Consider the following 4,637-nt stretch of genomic DNA (forward strand, 5'->3'; position numbering starts at 1 on the left):
GTGGAAACCAACCGGAACAAACCCCCGCCAGCACCCCCCCCCCCCCCCCCCCCCCCCCCCCCCCCCTGCTTAATTCATGCTCTACCTCCTCCTCCTCCCTCCTCTCCTCATTTCCTGGCTTTCTCATGCTCGTTTATCACAGTGGGAACTTAACACCTCAGTACACCTGCACAGACACACACTAACACATTCACTGCATGCAAGAAATCCCAACCTGACCGACCACACATAGACCTGTTGGCGGGTACAGATACAATCAGGAATAAAGGGCACGTTAAAGCACAGTTACAGTTACGTAACAGTAACAAGACCCCATACACAATATGGCATAGCCACAGGCGTTCATGAGAAAGATGCAGGTATGTGGCTTTATTTACATATAGATATGGTTTTGCTGTAATATTTTTCTGGAAAAAGAACGTGATTTGGTTTAATTATCTATTCGATGAGACTTTTATACATATTTTTTGTGTGTTTGCATGTGTGCATGTTATGCTTTCTTCCTTCTCTTTTCATTTCAGACATTTGTTGTGCTTTGTTTTGTAACAGTTTGCAGCACAGTTGTGCTGAGGCTTTGCAATAAATTAATGAAAGACAGTCCGGGATGTCAGGTCTGTAACAATGGTTCCAACAGACTCACAGGACAGAAAACAGGGTTCGGTGCACAGGAATTCAGTCCAGAACCAGACACAGGTATCCAGAATCGCTACAGGCAGAAGGCGGAGTCTAAACAGATGCAAGGTTTAAATCACACCAGGACGTGACGGGGAACAGAAGGCCGGAACGTGAAGTGTGGATATCTGAGACGAATGGGAGCGCGCCGAGTAAATGCACAATGTAAGGGGAGGGGGGACGACGAGGGACAGGTGAAAACAATCACACAGGCGGGAAACACACAAGGGCAGGAATTGAAGTACCTGAGACGAGAAACAAAGGTGAGCACACCAAAATAAAACTGGGAAAGCATAACCTCAGAGGAGAGCGGGTCATGACGAGGTCTGGCAGACTTTTAAACTAACTACATCCCCCGGTCACGGGAACCAATGCTGCTGTATGAGCTCTACTTATTTTTCCTTTGCCCAAGAAAGGATGGTTCGTAGCTTTTTTCACTGGGCAGCAAGGCGTAAATGGGGTCGCGAGTCATCATAGTACACAAGATTCCTGATAACACAGAAAATACACATATTTCACATTTAGCTCATGAATGATGTTTGGTGCAAAAGCCGTTTTTTCATTTCTCTGGTAAAATAGGATGATTCTCAAAGGCTTTCTTCCTCTTGTTCCATATTGTGCTGCATGCTTTATGCCGCACAGCTCATATGCATGAGCGCTCTATACATTTACTGTAAGAACACTGCATACACGATGTTCTTCTATCCCCCTCCATCTCTCCGTCGCTCACTCTGTGATGTCAGGCGGACGGCGAGCCCCTCGTACACGAGTCAGAGACATCCATTTCCTGTCACTTTATGAGGTGTTTATAAATTATGAAACAGGGACCTGGAATGAACATAAGTATAAGATGGGCAGAGGGAGATAAGAGGACTCATTCACTTTAGTCCTGTGTGTGCGCGCGTGAGCGAGTGTGTGCACATCTGTGGCATGTGAGCCTGTGCATGTGTGCATGCACTGACATTGTGCTGACATTGTGTTAACTTGGCGTACTGCTCCCACAGCTGTGCTTGTTTGGTGGCTTGGGAATATCCTAGAATTTGTCTATTTATTCATTCAATTACAAGTGTGTGTGTGTGTGTGTGTGTTTGTCTGTGTGTGTAAATGAGACTGTGTGTTCAATAAAGCCTTATACCTGCACCATCTGGCCCTGTAATAGCCTTCTCTGCCCCCCAGAATGAGATGGTTGCATCTCACACACACACACACACACACACACGCTCCTACCAGAGGCAATGCATATTTTTATTGGTAATTGAAAACAAAGTGTTCCAGCCCCTATGCAGACAATTTCCAAAAGGTTCAAAGTCAAATAATTGACAGTGTAATATGTGTCAAGTCATGATGAAGCATCAGAATTACATTTGACGCCATACAGGCGATAGGCAACTCACCCCTTCCCCCCATCTTGAAGTGATAATCATATATTTGTTTATTGTCTTAAAAAGAGCTAGATGTGAGGATTCATATCCTTTTCATGTCAGCATGTTCAGTAGCAAGTAAAGCTGTCCTTAGAAGAGGAAGTTTTTTTGGGCTTTCTGCCTTTATCTGAAAGTGCAGCTGAAGGGAGACAGGAAAGGGGGGGGGGGGCAACTTGCAGCAAAGGGCCACAGATCGCCTTCGAACTTGGGGCACTGCAGTAAGGACTCAGCCTTGGTACATGGAGTGCCCGCTCTACCAGGCGAGCTACCAGGGCACCTCAACTAAAGAAATTCTTACTCAAAACTCATGAGATTTTGTCAACTAATCCATTTGTTTATTTTATTGTCCGATGTGTAAAGAATTTCTCCTCAAAGAATCACACAAAAGCACCACTTTAGATCTTGTGTTTCCCAGAGATGTGTTCATAGGTTTCTTGGAAATAAGTCATTCAGCATGTCAAAAGCAAATCGGCGAAAGAAATCTTAGTTAACTAAGACACAAAAGGAAATAGATAGTTGAGTAATCGACAAAGCGGGGGCAGCTAAATTGGTCCAAGACATCGCTTGGCACAAAGAGGAGAAGCAGGAGAAAACAGCCATGCAGCCAAAAAGGGAAAAAACACCCTCAAACATCCCCAACGGTAGCCAGCTGGCCACCAAAACACCAAAGACTCACCTGCATGTGATCACTGGGTCCAGCTGTCAGTAAATAGCTCCGATGCTTGAACTGTCTGCTCGTTAAACCACTAGTCCCATCCCAACTACAAAATGTTCATTATCCTGGAGACAAGTCCAATCATGCATTTGGGGTTTTTGGTTTTCTGGGATGGTAGCCCCGTCGTAGCGGACACAGTGCCATTAAAAACACGATACTGCCACCAAGCAACCTATAACTCCTGCAGTACAAAGACCAGTGTTGCCACATCAGATTGACCATTTTCAGCCCAATCACAGCTTAAAACCCGACCAATTCAATAATTTCCTAAATCAAATAACCACAGATAAAATGTTAGAAGAATAGGCCATCAACGCTCACAAATAGGTCCAAATGCTTTTTTTTCTCTCCGCCCAACTTGAAGGCGGAACCCAGCCCCATCAGGCAGCACTGATACAGACGGCCGTGTGTCAATAAATAGCTGCTAAAAACAGCTTTGTTTAGAGACATTTTGCCGGTTTACATGGATGTGGCTGGAACTCCTGGTTGGAGACAAGTGATTTGACCTCTGACAGAAAAAGCCACCTTTTAAAAATCCTATTGTGGCTTCTCGGCTTCATTTGAGATTCCACAGGGAAGACAACAAGCTGGAGAGAGATAGAGGACGACGTGCAGCCAAGGTCAAGGCCCAGGCTCCAATCTACACACACACACACACACACACACACACACCAATGTTGCAACCTTAAACTTCTTGCCCGGGTGATGCACCACCAAGATGCCCCACAGACACATCCACCTGTCCCCGTGCCCTCATAAACATGCTGCGATAAACGATGCTTTAACTGCTCAGCAATTAAAGTAAACTCAAATGAGAAAGGGCCACTTTACCTCTTTAAATTGATCTCATCCATCTTATCTTATTTATCTGTCTGCCTCAATTATCCCTGCCCCGCTTACCCCCTTGACTTAGGTTGAGGTTTCGATTTTTCAAGATCAACGTACAGCCACGACACTTGAGGATTGCAAATCAGATGGCCTCAAGAACCAGAGAGCTGGTCCAGGACTGTAGTCCGGGTATATGAAGCTACAGACAGTCTAGTGTAGTGGGACATGTCGCAAAGTGTGATTTAACAGGGCAGTTTCGGGGGGTTACTTAAATAATTAAAAGATGCAAAATAACCACATTCTTTCTGACTGGTGGAGTCGACAATTGGACTTTTAAGGAAGTCAAAAAATGTCACTGATGCAGCAGGAACGAGCGACGACCAGCACACCTGGGATGAAAGTTGTCAAAAAGTCGTCAATAGAGTTTATGGGAAAAATCCAACTTCTCTCCAAAATACAATCGAATGAAAGATTTTTCCACAACACTGTTACTCTCAATATTCTCACCGGTCACTGTGCATGTCGGTCAGCGTGTCCTGGATTCTTAGGGCGAGAAGTAGGACTTAAATGAGGAAGTAATTTGGGAGCGTTTGCTTGAATCGACAGGTCTCTCTGGTTGCCAAATGCACACCAGATCCCAGCACCAGCCTATAGGCCACGCCGCGCTGCCTGTATCTGTGTTTTCTGGCTCGCGAACGACAAGACAAACAAGATGGCTTCAAAAGAGCAAATTGTGTGCATGAGTGTGCAAAGAGTCCCGGCAACAGTGTGCAGATCCAGGTGACTTGTTAGCCTTCAGCTCTAAATGCAGTGTGAAGACAACAAGAGCAGATCAATAAATATTCTGTCGTTGTATTTTTATGATGCAGAGGAAAGGAAGGGTGTAGGGAATGGACAGATTCTCAAGAACTGAGTTTTAAGGGATTATGGGATGCTGTCACACACACACGCACGCACACACACACACACACACACACACACACACACACACACACACACAC

At 45.2% G+C, this 4,637-nt stretch overlaps 1 protein-coding gene across 2 annotated transcripts in view; it reads right to left on the reverse strand.

The window, feature by feature from the left end:
* Nucleotides 1–4,637, reverse strand: part of cacng3b (calcium channel, voltage-dependent, gamma subunit 3b) — a 24,366-nt gene that overhangs the window by 17,878 nt on the left and 1,851 nt on the right. The window lies entirely within an intron of this gene.

The sequence above is a fragment of the Anarrhichthys ocellatus genome, unplaced genomic scaffold (genome assembly GCF_004355925.1).
Source record: "Anarrhichthys ocellatus isolate YVR2014 unplaced genomic scaffold, GSC_Weel_1.0 scaffold26, whole genome shotgun sequence".
NCBI classification, from domain to species: domain Eukaryota; kingdom Metazoa; phylum Chordata; class Actinopteri; order Perciformes; family Anarhichadidae; genus Anarrhichthys; species Anarrhichthys ocellatus.